Raw genomic sequence first — 19617 nt, 5'->3', positions numbered from 1 at the left:
TCCAGAATCATCATCATCATCATCATCATCATCATCATCATCATCATTATTATCATTATTATTATTATTATTATTATTATTATTATTATTATTATTAAGGTGGTGAAGTGGCAAAATTGTAGCATGCTGGGCTCCAATCTGATCTGGCAGAGTTTCTACAGCTGGATGCCCTTCCTAATGCCAACCACTCCGAGAGTGTAGTGGGTGCTTTTACGTGCCACCGGCATGAGGGCCAGTCACATGGTACTGGCAACGGCCACGCTCAAATGGTGTTTTTTATGCACCACCTGCACAGGAACCAGTCCAGCGGCACTGGCAACGACCTCGCTTGAATGTTTTATATAGATATATATTTACATATACAATGTGCTTCTTTCAGTTTCCGTCTACCAGATGCACTTACAAGGTTTTGGTCAGCTTGGGACTATAGTAAAAGATACTTGCCCAAGATGTCGCAGAAAGGGACTGAACCCAGAACCATATGGTTGGGAAGCAAACTATTTACAACACAACCATGGCGTTCCTGTATCAGACATTTTTTAAAGTTAAAATAAAGATATCAAGTTGAATTTTCATCATGTTATTCAATAACAGTTTATAAATAGTGCAAGTTTAATGAAAACTGACATTCATCTCATTTGTCAATAATAATGAATAGAGATTATACAGCTTATAGGTTTCTTAACACTACACTCAAGTGAGTGCACACACACTTGTTATCTCTCACTGTATCTTTATTTTTCTCTTTCTCTTAGGTCCTCTCTCACTCTTTTCCTTTCTTTTACTCCAACTCTCTTTCTCTCTCTCTCACAACATACACAAATACTAAAAAAAATGTTTCCATTACTACAAAGGTTAAACAACCTGATTCTCAGAGACTATTGGATATTACCCTCTTATAATTCAGTAGTTTAAACTATGTTAAAATCAGCAACCTTGCTATTTGCACTAACCAAGGGGAATAGTTCTGACGATGGTGGTTGCAGTGGTGGTATACAGATAATATTAGTAGAGATATCAATATTTTACCACTACTGTCAAAAATTATGATAATACTGGCAAATGGAGATTGCATGTAGTAGTAGTAGTAGTAGTAGTAGTAGTAGTAGTAGTAGTATAAACAGCAGCAGTAGTAACTGTAGCTTATTCCCATCCTTGTTATCCCTGACTGAGCAGAACAATGATCAAAGATGTTTCTGTGAACAATGTCTCATTTTTTTCTGACATAGCGTATCTGGAACTACATTATCGAATGAGCTTTTCCTTTGTTTATCTAATGAAAATGTGTTATTTGAGGGAAATTTGACTGTTATTCTTAGCAGGTTGATCAACATGTAGAAGCTCTCTAAGCTCATGGTTTGAAATGCTGTACTTTTTGTTTAGTACCTGGTCATCCCTGACAGGGTAGACTTACAAACACACACACAAAAAAAGGAAAAATTAAAAAATAGCTTTCTATTAATGACCATCTTGTTCTTTTAGTACATCAGCCACCATATTATCAAATATACCTGTTGACTTCTTTAAACAGTAGGATACAATTTGAGGGATATTTATTTGATATTTCTATTAGATTGAGCAGCTTTGTAGCTGCTTCCACATTTATTTATTTAGATGCTACAACCAATTCTAATACTTAAAACACTACCAGTTTATCACATTCATTATTTTAATGTTAAATACATCATGTCTGATACGAAGTTAATTGGAGTCCCATAAATGAAAAATTATGTAAGAAAAATAAATTCAAATTGATTTAGTATAAAAAATCTTTTTTTGACAAATTAAACTTTATATAATCATTTTTAAAGAGGAAAAAATATGGCAAGAAGAGTAATTAAAGTAGACTTTAAAAGAAAAAACTGTGTTGTACTAAAATACATAATACACAGTGATTGTGACTGGAAGTTGACTGGATGCTGATGCAAGCACAAATCCAGTTACAAATATTAGTTTCTTTTAATTGTGTGCAAATCAATAAACTAACTTTATTTCTATTTATTTGTCTGGGGAGGAGAAATACTATTTTTGACTTGTTTTTTTGGTTCTTTGATAGTGAAGTGGGTGAGAAAAGTAGAGGAGTTAAAAACAGCTTGATGGTTGTGGTGGGTGAGAATTATTGGTATTTTGAAGAGTGTAAAAAGAACGAAAATATTATATAATGTTATTTTAAAATAAATGATATAGATGGAATGCATAATGGTGCACTTTGAAGTTATGTAGTTCTGGGCTTGACTCCACAGTACAGAACATTGTGTGAGTGTTTTATATCGTGCAACTATGGATTGAACAAAACTTTGTGGGGATAATTTTAGTAGACAGATGCCCTTAACTCATCAGTAAACCATTCACCAACATACTTCTGACATCACTGACTCACAGAAACATGAGTTCTTCTCTTTGTCTTTTCTATTACTGCTATAATAGCCACTGTTCTTCCAACTTACCTAACTGCATACTCTTTGTATTTGAATGTAGCCATCATTTTTCGTCCATGCTTATGTCACACAGACCTTCATTCTAAACTCTTTGACAAGTTCTTCCTTTCTAGGATTTCAACCATTTAGAATTTCCTCCCTATCCATGTTTATCAGTAAATATTAACCTACAAATATTCATGCTGATCATGAACCACATTGTTTTAAAAGCTCGGAGAAAAACTTTCAAAGATGAAGGGCTCTGCCTCTCCGTTTCCTGTGACTAATATTAAAAAAAAAAAGGAGAAATATTTATCTTTCTTCAACCATTCTATTTCTTTGTAGTGTCTACTGTGGGCATCCGTCTCCTCAGTCTTACACATTGTGCAGAGAAGTATTGTAATTTAAGAGCTAGTCTAAATAGCAGTTGGACATCAACAAATTATAATTTCCTTGTATGTCTTTACACTTGAAATTTAAATCAGTTTGATCCTTGCTTTTATGTTCTCAGAGCTCTCCCATATGGATTAAGCAGAAAGTTAAAAGTTAATTCCGTATAATTTCCTAGAGAAGCATAGAGTCTCTCAGTTAAAATCTCAAAATAACCACCATTAACTTCACGCATCCACACAGCTCAGATTGATGAATTTAGCCAATAATTAATACAAAAGTCACTCAGTCTCTTTTTACACTAATGGACTTTAACTAAATTATTATATGTTGTTGTTGTTGTTTAACTCCAACTAAGTCCTGATTGCAGGTTCTTACAGCAAAACAGAGCTAGCTATAATCATACCATTTTAATTTCCCATCATATATCATTGCTTAAGATGGTAGGGATTATTTAAAAGAAATTCTGCTGCTATATCAAATAAGTCAGACAACCACAAAGAGATTTCGTTGAACTCCATTGAAAAAATAAATGAAATAAAAGTAATATTAACTGAATTGTCACATGAAATAATCATTTCGTTATTATTACTATAATATATTTGATCAGCTGGACAAACAAATAATGACAACATAATTTTATTTGAAAGCCAATCTAAGGATGTATTGATGCGTCATATAATACCTCTTTCATTTCAATTTACAAGCATAAAATAGTAATCTTTTGTGTGTGTATTTTCATGTATAGAAATAAATACAAAAGTTTCATGATTTTAATGTTGTCTGTCAATGATGTATTTTATGTTTGATTTAGTACACTCCCAACTGAGATCAAACTCATCCCCTCACTCCATTACTCATTTCTATTCTTAATGAATTTCTATAAACTAAAATTTCAGTGTTATCTCTTTTACCTTTCTTAACCAGAATTGACCATTAAGCTAATAAGTCTTTTTTTATCACCATGGGAGTAATTTTAGTTGTCATATTTCTTTGAGACAAAGTCACTGTAGTTTGGGGAGTTTTTTCTTTGAAAATAAGTCTTAATGTTTTACTGCATAACCTAAGCAACAATGGATACATTTTCCATTTGTCAAGTCCACTCCCAGAGGATGATTATCTCTACTAAAGTTACCACGTCTACCATGAAAGTAAAAGAAAACAAAAATTGCAGACTAAAGTGATCAACAGGTCTATATGTCACTAAACCACTAATAAATCATCTTGATAAAGGATATGGAAGTACTAAAACTATTTTTTTATTTTATCCTTTTTCTGGGTTTTTTTTTTTTTTTTCAGAATTTTTAAGTCAGAGTTGGGCTGCTCTTTGAGGTTAGAGTATCCTCAATGGCAGGAAATTGGTAATTATATCCCTAAAATTAATTACTGCCAGATTAATTTTTTGATGTTCATTACAGTTAATTACAGATAGCAGCAAATTCTGTGTTTGCAGATGTCATAACCTCTTGTCCTTATCTTGATTATTGTCAGAATATTGGACAGAATATTTTATGGTATTTGTTCTGTTTTTCTGAGCTCTGTATTGAAATCCCATTGAGGCCAACGTTGCCTTTCATCCTTTTAGGGGTTAAATTCAAGGACGTTGATTAGTGAAACTAATCCACATCCTAGGATTGAGACTGGTGCTGTACAGTATTTTTTTGGCTCTTTGTGTTCTGAGTTTAAATCCTGCCTTGGTTTACTTACATAAGTGGCAGACTTAAACTGTCATCCAGTTTAATGTCACTACCTGGCACTGTGGGTAGCTCTAGCAAAGCTCGCTCTATTGTAAGCTTTCAGACCAGGTCTTCAGCTTGAGGATACCTTCCTCTCTTTCCCACTTGTCTTGGAGGCTCTGTAATGGGTCATAGGCACTGCTTCTCTATGACTAAAAAATAAAAAAAAGAATTGTTTCTTTTCTCCAATTGTTGATTATTATATGTTAACTCACTTTTTGAACTGAAATAATTTCAATTTTCTGCAGAGAGTTCATTGAGATAGCAAAATGTTTTCTAAATCTGTCTTCTGAAACTGGAGACAATTTGTCAGCAGAGGAATGGCAGGGCTCATGAATTTTTTAAGGCCTCTAAGACTAAAAGTTGAAAAAGAGAAAGTTATTCACATTTTGAAAACCTGACTTCAATGCTTGCAACAAAATGGACTCTGCTAAAAGCACTCATGGACCAGGAAGGATTTTGTTACCCACACAAAAAATACTAAATTCCTGCAGAGCTCACACATAACTTTCTACTACATTTCACTCACAGAGCAGTGTTCAACTTGGAACTATGAAAGAAAACATTTAACCAAGTTGCTGTGCAGCAGGACTGAACTCAAAACCATGAAGTAGGGAAGCATGCTAATTAAATGTTAAGCCATCCCCCAAAGCAACACAATTTTTCATTTCCAAATTTGTATAGTACTTATTGTAAAGTTACTCCAACAATATTTCTGCTCTCTTTTGTTGACTATAATATTCACTTTTAGCTTTAGTATTATACTTCCTGGAATTTAGGAATTATGCCAACTTTACTTCTATATCAAAACATTAAATATCCTAGCATTGAAAATTATCCAATACACTTATTGGTGTTTTGTATTCCTGTCCTTACTAACAAAATATTTTCCTCTTTGATCTCATTTTAATTCTCATAATTGTTAATCCCATGTGTCTTTTACATCAAAGAAAGTCTTTTAATACATATATCAAATTAATTTGAACTTACTCCTCAAGCATAAGAGATACAATAATTACAACTTTTTCATACAATTTTCCTCCCACGAAGAATACAGTTTTATAGTCAATTTGTCTGGTTCAAAGCTTGATGTCTATATTTGTAATTTAATAGACATTATTTTAAGTGTATTGACAAGCTATTAAGAGTGATAAAATATCTAAAATAATCTGGACCTTGAGACAGAAAAGTTAAGCAGCTGAACATATTTCAGTGACAATGTCATCATTCCAAACATTGTTGGAATCAATACCACTAACATATCAAGCAGCAGTGGTGGTGGTGATGATAATAGTTCCACTGATGTCATCATACGTTGGCAGCTAAACAATAGAAAAAGGGTCAATATTTTCATCGCAGTTGTCTCAAGTGTCATATTATTGTTCCTAAGTGTTGTGGATAAGTTATTTACTTTATAATTATTGTTTATGTTGTTGGTATCATTGCTTGACTTGGCAGAATCATTAGAGAATTGGAGATAAAAAAAACAGAAAAAGAGGTATAAGAATATTTGCTTCAGTTCTTTATATTTTGAATTTAGATCCCATTGAGGCCAACTTTACGTTTCATTCTTCAGGGTCTATAAAATAAGTACCAGTGGAGCACTGGGTTTGATGTAGTCAACAACTCTCTTCTCTCGAAATTACTGGCTTTGTGCTAAAATTTGAAATCCCCCACTACTACTACTACTACTACTACTACTACTACCACCACCACCACCATTAGTACCACAGCTACTATAATGATTATGGCAATGATTATGAGGATAACAATGATGACAATGACAAAGAGGAGAAGGCTGAGATGGAAGAGGAGGAGACTAAGGAGAAAGAGAAAGAAGAGAGCACTCATTAATTTTTCAAGGTTGCAGCTTCATAGCAGAACGATGGATCAAAGTGAATACTACAAATCTGTGGATCAAAATATGAAAGGGATCAAATAGAGATCAAACAGAGAAGAGAAGAGAGAGCATGTAATATAATCTAGAGTGAGAAGTGGTTTTCAGCTTGCTATTTCTGAGGAACAAAGAACAAAGACTTGCAGGAGCAATAGAAGAGACTGATAAAAATGAAACAAAACATGTGTATGTTAGAAGTTGCCTTTTACTGGTGATTGAATCTTGTCAGCTGAATGTGTTGCAGTTGACCTTTGCAGAGAACGAGTAACTTTGAGCAAATCTCCTCTTTAACAGTGAATAGAAGGCCTAGTTTTGACAGGCAGATTTGGCAATATGGGAAGTCAACATTACAGGTTGTCAATGGATAGATTATCTAACATTTATTGTAATTTTGAAGGCTTTAGCTCTGTTATTTGTGCATATGGATGAAACTGTTCCCAAGAAGACTATGTTATTGTGTCTCTATTGATGTTGTTTACAGTGTGTCTGCAGAGGAAGTGAATTTCTGGGGTGAAGTGAATACATTTTGTGATATTGCTGTTGTAGTTAAGCTTCAGGCCAGCCTTGATCAAACAGTTCTGTGATCAGAGACACTATAGCCATGACCATCCCATCTTGTCAAACATATTTTAGCATAAATATTGGTTTCAAATTTTGGCATAAGGCTAAGAATTTCGAGGGAGTAAGTCAATTACATTGATCCCAACATGCCTGTATGTATATGTATGTAATGCATGCTTGCATATACACCTAGTTATGTATATATATATATATATATATATATATATATATATATATATACATGCATTTATACTTGTATATATGCATGTATGTATATGTGATGACGGATTTCCATCATTTGTTGATGAGGATTTAGTTATTTGACCAACTGGGTTATTTGCTTTTAAATTAATGTGATAGCTGCTGAGTAATCCATAGCCATGTTTAATCTTTATATAATTCTCAATCAAGATGAAAAAAACTCAGCACCTTTAAAATTAAATATACAACTCATCCAATAGGCTTTTACACAGTTTCGGTCTTTTCAACTTCATAGACAAATTATAGGTCTATCTAAAACTGAAAAAAATGACTTCATGCAAGATGCCATGCAATAGGATAAGATACCAGGTTGGAACATGGAACCTCGTGGCTGTGAAGAAAACTTATTAACCCACAGACATGGCTGTATCATAAAAAGTTTGCTTCCTAACCACATGATTCTGGCTTTAGTTCCAGTATGTGATACCTTGGACAAGTATCTTCTGCTGTAGCATTTGGCTGAACAAAGCCTTGTAAGAAAATTTGATAGATGGAAACTGAAAGAAACCCGTCATGTGTGTGCGTGTGTTACTGAGTGCATTTGTCCACCACCACTGCTTGACAACTGGTGTTTGTGTGTTTATGTCTATAACTTAGCTGTATGGCAAAGAGACCAATAGAATAATACCAGGTTTTAAAAAAAGAAGTACTGAAGTCAATTCATTTAACTAAAATGTTTCAAGTCAGTGCTTTAGCATGGCCACAGTCTAATAAATGAAACAAATAAAACAATAAAAAGAATGTGTTTGTGTGTGTGTGTGTGTGTGTGTGTGTGTGTGTGTGACTGTCTGTCTATATATATCATTATTAAGTTTGAAAATGGTGATATCCAATGAATACAAATTAATTTATTAATTAATTTACATCTTTACATCTATTTTCATAGATAAATAAATAGATAGATAGATAGATATATTAATCATGTCTATAGTCTACAGACAGATAGAAAAATACAGATATTTTAATCATGTCTATAGTCTATAGATAAAAGAAAAGCAAACAAATAAACAAATTGAAATGACATAGTTCAAAGTGAATTAAAACATTGTATATTCTGTACTAGAGTAAAATGAATATATCACACATTTTAGTACAATGGCAATCAGCCATTTTATTTAATATACCAAAGTATTTTATCAAAAATACAAACATCAGACAATCCAATGATGTAACACATAAAACAAATTAGTTTCACTTGCAGGAAAATTATTTTGACACTTTGTGTCTTGCTCTAATTTTATGTAGCATCATGTCAACAATAGTACTAATGAGAGTTTTCCAATAGCTCACTACATTTATGATAGTGAATTTGACCAGGGTGCATCTGTGCAACTTGGGCAGAACAAATACCACAAAGTGTTTTGGCTGGAAAAGCCTTGGCATGTTGATTTTCTTAGCAATGTTTACATCTTTGTCTGATATAATTCAATGAAGATACAACACTCTCACAGATATGTGCAAACAAATGCACATATACATATGCACATGGGTTCACACAAACTTACACAATCATACAACACACACACACACTCAGGAAGTATGTTTGATTTTAACAAATAGGAGGAAGAGAACTCAACACATAAAAAAGAGCATATAAAATCTTTTACTAATTGACATTGCTACAAGAGTGACTCTAGGCTCTTGAGTCACTCCTATAGCATGCTCAGCTAATAAAACATCATATGCATATGTGTATGTACATGTAATGTATTTATTATAAAATATACATTCATACATACATATATACACATCAGCGATAAGAGACATACGTACTCCATAGGATATATCATAATTCATCTAAGTGATGTATTTCTTTTTAGCAAAAGTGCCCACCAAATGTTTAAAAAATTATGAATCATTTGGGGTTGTGACATAATTCCAAGTTGTGAAAGAATAAACACAATGAGTTAGCCTCCCACCAAAGAAACATTCTGTTTCAAGAACTGTGTTCCTCATCAGTGAACATTCAGCATAGCAGAGTTCCTCTGGGGCAAGCAGTAGAAAATTATCAGTTCTGTGAGGTTAGACATAAATCTAATTAAAAGGACATATACAAAAAAAGAAAAAAAAAAACATATACAGTTCATTTTCTAAAATATGTTTTGAGAAAAAGTTATCTGAAAGTGATCAACTTGAAATTAATTTCCTAGGAGCATACATACTTGGTAATAAGACACATATTAAACTGCAATGTATTGAATGCATTGAAATTACTCTTAGCAAATTATATTTCAGTAAAACTGCATAGCAAATATTCATATAATTATATGATTTTTATTTTTTCTCATTTCATTGAATTCAAAGTAAACATATTGTAGTTCACACCATGGATATGTTCAGTTTAGAAAAGAAAAATCTTATGTGTGTGTGTACACTCTTATATATATATATATATGTGCATGTACATATACGTGTACATCTGCGTGTGCGTGTATGAATATGTATGTATGAATACATAGTGGATATACATATGTATGTATATGTATACATTTGTGCGTAGGTGTGTGTGTGTTATGTATATTTACAAATGTATGTATATATATATATATACGTATGTATACGGTTGTGTGTTCATATTTTTATACACACATATACACATGTATATATATAGTAGAGTTAAAATACAATTTAAATATTTGTTGTTCTCTAATCTTACTATAATTAAAAAAATGTATATATATATGCGTAAATCATGACAATCTGTCATTATTTCCTGAATTCTAAAGGAAAATCTATCTCAAAATACATTTGATCTGTTCATTTGTGTGTTTATTGTTTTCCTGTTTAATTTCAGTAAATGTTCAGCATTTTATTTAGTTGCTAATTCATAAATGCAATGAACAGTTTATAAAGAATTATATATTCAAACAGATGGTAGAAACTGAGTTGTTTCAAGTGATCTCAGGATTTAATTTATTAATGGATCATGGGCTTATCTCAATATACCACTGGGAAATCATATGTTTAATACTGCATAAAGCAAATATGTGCGTATTTGTGTTAGTGTGTAAGTGTAAATATACGTTGGTGTGACAAAACAGTTTTGGGGGAAAATAAAGAAATATAAAGATAAAATTATCAATGTCTATGTAGAATAAAATAGAGAAAATAATAATTTTGAAATTATCATATCTAACACTTCTATAAATATATTCTTTAAAATCTGTCAAATTACAATGTAGGCTGTTGTTAAGATTAATTATGAAAACAGAAGTAAAGAAAGGAAAAAAAAATCTTTAAAAGATGAAGCTCTTGAGATTTGAGCAGATTTTTACTAAACAATTTTAAGAAAATATATTGTATAACTGTTGCTATCAATATGACTGAATCTTCATAATATATTATTAAACAATTTGTGTTCGTTATAGAAATAGCTTCAAAAGAAGAAAGCTGTATGTCTTGTGATAAAGAAACATTTGATTTATGGATTAAATTTGAGATAATCTTAACATCTCTGAAAACTGCTAATACTAACAAGAATGAAAACAGAAAAAGATGGAGGATTACTGGAAATATAAAATATTCATTTATGTTTTATATTGTACTTTTAGGTGAAACATCCTTCATGAGTGCAGTATATTTTAAACAATGGTTATACTCTCCTTGAAATATCAAGTAGTTTGTAATATAAGATGAAAGAATATTCAACTATCAACAAACGTCTTTTATTCTTTATGGTTCCACATTTAAGCCTTACAATCCCATTATTTGACCAGTACTTTATCAACTATGGAAGGATGGAAAGCAAAAATGACTGATAAGCGTAGGATCATAACTCAAAACATAAAGAGATGTACTAAATACTTCCAGATATTTTGTCCAATGACTCTGTTGATTTGTGAAAACATTGCATTATGATCATACTTGCTAGTTTGCCTCTTGTTCCTTTAGCTGATAAAAAGTATTTCTTCCAATGTTAGAAATACATGGAAAAATGCGAACAAGAGAAATAATATTCTTAAGATTATAAATCTGGAAAAGTACAGGACAAGTTATTACGCTTGGAAAAGTTCAGGACAAATTATTACATTTGGTAAAGTAAAGAACAAGAAAATTTATACTTGAGATATTGCAGCTAAGGATAAAGTTTCAAATAAAATATTTAGTTTTAGAAAATATTAGCTTTTATTAAAACTAAAAATTATATACAAGTTATTACTTCTATTAAAAATAAAAAATAACTTAATTAAAATATTTTTTGCACTTTATAAAGATTCATTTAAAAAATTTTTAATTAATAATTGGAAATTTGAAAATAGGCTATAAAAAATAATAGTAGTACATAATTAGTTAGTATAATAAATAGATTAATACAAAAATTAGTTATTATATTACAGTAAAATCTACCTATAACAACAAATTCACAGTAAAATTTGCCAAGTCTTCACATTTTTAGTCTTGACCCAATGCCTATTTTTTACATAATGAATTTGCCTGCCATATATACTATTATACTTTGCATAAAACTTTAGTTATATTGGTAATTCTGACTCTCATTCTTTAAGTATTCTAGTGTGCCAATGTTTTAACAAAATGATGGTACTTTTTTAAAATTATGATGTTACTTTGTAAATTAAAATCAAATAATTTTTAATATTCAAATTTTATCCTTAGCTGCAATACTTTAAGTAAAAATTTTCTGGTTCTTTACTTTACCAGATGTAATAACTTGTCCTGAACCTTTCCAAGTGTAATAACTTGTCCTGTAATTTTTCAAATTTATAATCTCAAGAATATTCTCTTGCTCACATTTTCCATGTAATCCATGTGTTTTCCAGTCTATTCTATTATGCTAATTAATAATGTGTCAAATGTGTCAATGAGAAGTGTTATTGATAATTTTTTTCCTTACCTCAATGATGCTGGTGACATATATTAAAAGTCCCCTAGAACTATATTCATATAAAAGTATAGAACTATATTATCACCCTCAAATTTGAAAAACAAACACTCATAACTTTTTTCTTTTAAAACTTCATTGCATGAGATTGATACCATGAAATTCCTCATATTGAGCTCTATCATTTAAGCTTAATTAAAATATAGTTTGTTTTTAAGATAAAAAAGTTAATTTAACTTGAATCCAATTTTTTGCCTTACTCATATTTTTTTCATGATATTTTACCTCACAACGTTTTTGATACAAATTTTTGTTGCATGGGACCAAAACTATGAAATTCTTCATGCTTTCTTCTATCATTGAAGCTAAGACAAATATATTTTGCTTTTAAAATAAAAAAGTTATTTAGATTAAAACTTGAATGGTGGCATTACTTACTCTCCTATAACGTTAATATAAATTTTGATGTATACTTTTTCTACTGGACCAAATCTCAATTTTTTAATGCCAAAATATAGCTGGGGACCAGTCCTCTTCAAAAATGTTAACAGTTTTTCCATTTGGTTAAGAAGTGAATTAGCGACAAAGCCCTGAAAGATGCTGCATGTGAGTAAATTACAGCCTTAAGAATATTATTCAACTACTACCATAGTTGAACGATAAATCAATTTAACCTTTCTAATATCAACCAGTCAGAAGCACTCCCTATTTCCATATTAAAATCTTTCTGCTTTAAAGTGCTTAAAATTAAAAACTGCCATCAAACTATCAAGGCAATTTATGTTCTAAATAGCAGCTTAATAATGACAAAGTTATTTTATTAAATACTTCATTAACTTCATAATTCATTGAGACAAAGGTAATGTATTTTAAGAGAAATATGAGAACAAGAAGGTTCTAAAAATAATTCATCACAGCCAATTGTGTAGTTAATTAAATGTTACAAGGATAAAAAGTATTCAAAATTGTTGAAGGATTAACAAAAATTCAAACTCTATTCTCATTCTTCACAAGACCTTACATCCTAGAGTTTAATTTTTATACACCCAGTTGTTGGTGGCTTTACATCCATGCAACACAAAATGTACAACATGTGTCTGAGAGTATATGCTCTTCTGTTTCTGTTTACATGTCATGTTAGTAAGAATGGACAAGCAACATATATGACTGAATGCTATCATATACACACACACACATACACACATGTACATATGCACACACACACAGAGTTTTCCCACATGTAAAATATCAATATTGTAAAATACACTTCATGAGAGGCGTTACTTTGGATTAGATCCAAAAATGAAGCTATCTGGAAGTTCAAAATTCACTACTCATTTCATTTGTATATATACTGAACCGTGATATATCTTCCATTCACCTGTAAAAAGCAAATACTTTTTGGACATTTAGTGGAAAACATAAAAATAGGGAGAGCAAATTTTATATCGTGTATTCTATGCCTGTCTGTGTTTCCTTTTCATGCCATGTATTATCATTGTGCTTCATAATAACAGTTATATATTTTGTCATTCTTGGTGCGACATAACTAAATCAATTATACATTTATTCATGGCAAACTCTCAGTAAGGTAACAATTACCAAAAAGTTTTCTTTTTAGTCAATTACATTATCCTCTTTCAATTTGATTTATAGTTTAACCTTATGCTGTATAATATTATTATCTTGCTTGTCATTGCTTACACATTTTGTTCATAATTGCATTTTTTTTACTTAGCTAATCATAACATTTTTCCAAGTATCTTTTTAAAGTAATGTTGGATTTTCAGTTCCTTAGAAACGATCATCATTTGAGTGTCCTCATATGGTACTATTAATGTTACATACTTCTACTAGAGATGCTTACTGATTCAGCTACATATGTATGACTGTAGCTTTTGATTGGTAGAAGTAGTCAACAAGTGGTAGCCAACTTTTCTCAAGGGTTTTGATCACAGATTCCTCCAGTTGTTGGGTTGGCAGTGATGACTAGTCACAACCCATTTTCTCCTGGATTCCACCTCAACTACTCTCAATTATTTCTGAACCAGCACGATGCTCTTTCTGCTATTTTCTCTAACTTATGAGCAGCTGTCTTTTACTACTGCTACAGCTGTCAATATTCTTCACACAGACTGCACCAATAAACAATATAAAGGTAACTCCAATTATGAAATTATCAATCAGGTTCTTCATCATCACTGGTGTGAGAATTGTCTTCCCACTTCTGCAATGTCAACTTTTCATCTGCATCCCATAGTGCTGATATGTCCTTTGTTTCATCTTCCTGCTTTTGATCATCGTAGTCATCAGTTCACAAATGGTCCACTTAGCTGGCAAAAATGAGTAATCCTGTGATGGACCCGTGTCCCATTCAGGTGAGGAATTTATACACCATGTAAACTGGCAAATTGGTCCTTGTGAGTTAGCATGACTCGAGAAGGTAGCCTTAGCTAACTTAGCTATCCCATCATTCAATGGTTCACTGAGCACCACATCCAAAGATTGTATCAAAGGTTTGTGTTCAGCTAGTATTATAGCTAAAGATGAGTTCAGTGATTTGTCATTCTCTCTCATCTTTTCCAACTTGTGTACACCAAACTGGTCCCATACAAAGAGTGGTTTCATTTTCAGGAGGGCTCTTGATGTCTGATTAAGAAGGCATTTTACTGTGGTTAAAAGCTTGGTTTAACAAGACAATGATGCCTTCTTAATCCATCCGTCTCTTGGTTCAAATGTGAACCAAAACTCGAGATAATATCTTCTTTTTATTCTGCCCCTCTAGTAATCCATTCCTGTTAATCATCATCACATTGGTTTAAGCTTAATGTCATATACTGTAAGTGGAGGTACGTGGCTTAGTGGTTAGGGTGTTGGACTCATGATCGTAAGATTGTGATTTTGATTCCTGGACCAGGTGATGCATTGTACTCTTGAGCAAAACACCTCATTTCACATTGCTCCAGTCCACTCAGCTGGCAAAAATGAGTAACCTTGCAACTGGCATCCCATCCAAGTGGGGAATATATACACCATAGAAACTGGGAAATTGGCCCTTATGAATCACTATAACTCAAGAAGTTAACTTTACCATACCTTTTTTTACCATCTACTGTATACACAGAAATATCTCTGCAAAATTTATGTTCTTATTCTATGCTCCTCAATGAATAGGTTTTCTTTGACAAGTGTATGTTTTCTAGGTAGATGGGAAAAAAGCCAAAAAACAAAAACAAAAACCCTTGAATATTCATCCATATTACCAATCTAACCAAGTTAAATTCCCGCTGCTATTTTTTGCCTCAAAAAAAGAAAAAAGCAAATTTATTGTATGTTGTAAGTCATGTGATAGTTTAGGGAACATCTTGGTTTTCTGTCATAGGCTAAATACATTTTTCACCATAAAGTGATGAGTCACTTCATTAGAACCTTTAAATGATGTTATTGGGAGCTCTTGGTAACCTTCAATACTATTTGTATCAGAGTTAAAATGAAATCACTTCTCCTCTGATTAATGAGTCGGTTTAACCATTCCTTTCAAACATCTGGATAAAAAGCTGCTTCCATCTACTTGGCTTTTATTATTTTTTTTTGTTTGTTTTGTCTTTGGCATTACCAGTAAATATTCCTTTTGATTTCTGCAATCTTTCACATTATTCTCTGCTACAGACCCCCCCCCCTCTCAGCAGCTCTGTTATCATTAACTTCTGCAAATTCCAAAATGTTAACTTTGAAAGCAACAATGTATAATGAAGATTTTATCTTTATCCTAGTAGTTGTCATCATGACAAATATTTGATATGAAATAATATTTTCTTCTTTCATAAAATGGTGAGCTGGAGACTGGGCAAAATGCTTAGCAGCATTTCATCAGTCCTTACTTTCTGGGTTCAAATTCTACTGAGGTTGATTTTGCTTTTCATCCCTTTCAGGTCGAGAAAATAAGTACCAGTTGAGCACTGGGGTCAATTTAATCGGCTGCCCCCCCCCCAATTTGCTGGTCTTGTGCTAAAATTTGAAAACAATTTTTTTATTCTTTCATACACAGGAGTGGCTGTGTGGTAAGTAGCTTGCTTACCAACCACATGGTTCCAGGCTCAGTCCCACTGCATGGCACCTTGGGCAAGAGTCTCCTACTATAGCCTCGAGCTGACCAAAGCCTAGTGAATGGAGTTGGTAGATAGAAACTGAAAGAAGCACATTGAATATGTGTGTGTGTGTATATGTTTGTGTGTGTGTGTGTGTATGTTTGTGTGTCTGTGTTTGTCCCCCCACCATCACTTGCTGACCAATGCTAGTGTGTTTACATCCCTGTAACTTAGTTTGGCAAAAGAGACCGATAGAATGAATAAGTACTAGGCTTACAAAGAATGAGTCCTTGGGTTGATTTCTTTGACTAAAGATGGTGCTCCAGCATGGCCACAGTCAAATGACTGAAACAAATAAAAGAGTAAATGAGTGTATATATATATATATATATATATATATATATATATATATACAATAGACTTCTTTCAGTTTCCATCTATTAAATCCACTCACAAGGCTGTGGTCAGACTGAAGCCATAGTAGAAGAAACTTGCCCAAGGTGCCATGCAGTGGGACTGAACCCAGAACCATGTGGTTGGTAAGCAAGCTACTTACCTCACAGCCACTCATGTATAGAAAAGAATAAAAACATTTGTGGTCTGACAAACAAACCCACATAATACAAATTTTCTTTTCTTTCTTGACCTTCACCCTCATCATGTTCCCTTATTTTCTATATTTGTTTCTTTGAAATTTACTGTAAGCCCCCACTCAACCATCGTGACTGTCTCATCACCATCTATCTCCACCCATCCATATTACTATATCACTCAAGCCTCTGATCTCTTTCTATCTCTTTTCATAAGTTTAAAGACTTAACTGTTTCTTTAGAAGTTTGCACCTTTCACCGCAATTTCTGTCAGTTATCTTTGTTGGACTTATCATTTGCACTTTATTGTATCAATTTAGATTCTAAAATCTTTTCTAACATGTTTACTGTCAGTGAGCTCAAAAGACCAGATGTACAATATTTTCCATGGCTTAGTTTTCATAATTTAGAAAGTAAGGTAATTTATTCAAGATGGCTGTGCCCATGTGAGATATGCACTTATGTCATTCAGCCCAGTGGCTGGTTGTGATGGAGATGAAATATCTTCTATAAGATTTCTTTGTCATTGAAGTTGTGTACAAAAAGTGTGACTTATGCATGAACAAATAACACACACACACACACACACACACACACACACACATTCTCATACATGCACACACACACATACACATTCAAAAATGGAAAGCATTGAAGTTTGTCACTAATTATTAAATTTATACAATTTATTCTTGGTGCTTTTTATTTAGTCTTTTTGTTGATAGTGGTTATAAGTATTAATACAGACTAGTCATACCTGTGTGTGTGTGTGTGTGTGTGTGTGTGTGTGAGTGAGAGAGAGAGAGAGTGAGAGAGATTTGGGAGGATACAACCATGTCTTATGCCTATTTGAATCAGGGAAAAATCAATAAATATTTAATCTTTAATTTTGAAAGCACTTGTTGATCTCTCAAGCACTTGCTGTAGCTAACAGATAATTTTGTTTGCATACATTTAGCTTCAAGGTATTTTCAGGGTGTTTGTGTAGTTACAGTAGGAAATTCAACTTTAACATCTATGAACACAGTAATTAAATACGAGCAGCTTTGATTACTCCCTTCCATTAGTTGTTAATAATTTGATTATAATATCCATAATTCGTGTGGAATCCTATCTCTTTAGGTAATTATTTCCATGTTTTCAGTATATTTGTTAGACAAGCATAAAACCCTTACAAGCAGCTGACCTTAAATTTATCTTCCAGTAAGTTTTACAAGCATGACCATAGGCACAGGAGTGGCTGTGTGGTAAGTAGCTTGCTTACCAACCACATGGTTCTGGGTTCAGTCCCACTGTGTGGCACCTTGGGCAAGTGTCTTCTACTATAGCCTCGGGCCGACCAAAGCCTTGTAAGTGGATTTGGTAGACGGAAACTGAAAGAAGCTCATCGTATATATGTATATATATATATATATATATATATATATATGTATGTGTGTATATGTTTGTGTGTCTGTGTTTGTCCCCCCAACTTTGCTTGACAACCGAGGCTGGTGTGTTTACGTCCCCATAACTTAATGGTTCGGCAAAAAGAGACCGATAGAATAAGTATTAAGCTTACAAAGAATAAGTCCTGGGGTCGATTTGCTCGACTAAAAGGCTATGCGCCAGCATGGTCGCAGTCAAATGACTGAAACAAGTAAAAGAGTAAAAGAGTATTAGCCAACAAAGAACTCTCCATGTGATTGGTTGATATGAAAATGGCAGGCTTTGAGTTAGAGCCTGTCATCTTCTGAAAAAGGAGGGACATAGTGAATGTTGCATTTCTAGATAAATATTGGTGAAGGTGCATAGCTTTGTGGTTATGGGGATTTGGCTCTTGGAGTGATTACTGGTGGTGTGTCGTACCCTTGAGTGACACGCTTTATTTCATATTGCACCAGTTCAATCAGTTGGAAAAAATGAGTAGTACCTGTAATTCAAAGGGGCCAGCCTTGTCACATTCTGTGTCACACTGAATCTCTCTGAGGTCTACATTAAAGGTATGCATGTCTGTGGATAGCTCGATCACTTGCACATTAATTTCATGAACAGGCTGTTCCATTCATCAATTCAACTGGACCCCTTGTCGTCATAACCAACAGAGTGCCAGATAACTATAGTATTTAGAGGGAAGATGCTCATGGCTCATTTGCTTGTGACTATAGGTCTGCTCAGTCCTGGCTATTCTGGAGTTGAACAACAAGTATGATAAACTCATTGTTATAATGCTTGAATAATGATGGAATTCTTTCTTCCAGTCAATAATGTTTCCCTTTAGTTCAAGCAAGATGTAATTATGGCCATTCAGAGAGCAATATATTACCACCACCTTTAAACATTTTCGATGTTGTTTTATCAACACCTGTGGTGTTACCATTTCAAAATTCATCAATTCTACCATTTTAAATTTTCTTCATAGAAGGTGGTTCACAAGAATGATTAATCACTGGAATATTTAACAGTTTTGCAGATGGTGTCTCAGTTGGAAAATCATTATTGTATAAAAATTTTAAGTATCCTGCCTATTTGTTGGAAATTTATTGTTGTTAAGATGGTCAGGATGCCAGTGAATTTTTCTGTGTGTGTAATATTTGTTATGTTGGAATTTACCACCAGAATCATTTAGAATATGAAGAAGTTGTCAGAAATATTTGAGTAGGCGCAGGAGTGGCTGTGTGGTAAGTAGCTTGCTTACCAACCACATGGTTCCGGGTTCTTCCCACTACGTGGCACCTTGGCCAAGTGTCTTCTACTATAGCCTCGGGCCGACCAAAGCCTTGTGAGTGGATTTGGTAGACGGAAACTGAAAGAAGCCCATCGTATATATGTATATGTATGTATATATATATATATAT

The 19617-nt window shown here is 32.8% G+C and overlaps 1 protein-coding gene and 1 long non-coding RNA gene across 5 annotated transcripts in view; one reads left to right on the top strand and one right to left on the bottom strand.

The window, feature by feature from the left end:
• LOC106876727 (uncharacterized) overlaps positions 1-19617 on the top strand; it is a 1061911-nt gene that overhangs the window by 670919 nt on the left and 371375 nt on the right. The window lies entirely within an intron of this gene.
• Positions 1-19617, bottom strand: part of LOC128247272 (uncharacterized) — a 97096-nt gene that overhangs the window by 71775 nt on the left and 5704 nt on the right. The window lies entirely within an intron of this gene.

The sequence above is a fragment of the Octopus bimaculoides genome, chromosome 3 (genome assembly GCF_001194135.2).
Source record: "Octopus bimaculoides isolate UCB-OBI-ISO-001 chromosome 3, ASM119413v2, whole genome shotgun sequence".
NCBI classification, from domain to species: Eukaryota; Metazoa; Mollusca; class Cephalopoda; order Octopoda; family Octopodidae; genus Octopus; species Octopus bimaculoides.
This window is presented reverse-complemented; position numbering and strand designations above follow the sequence as displayed.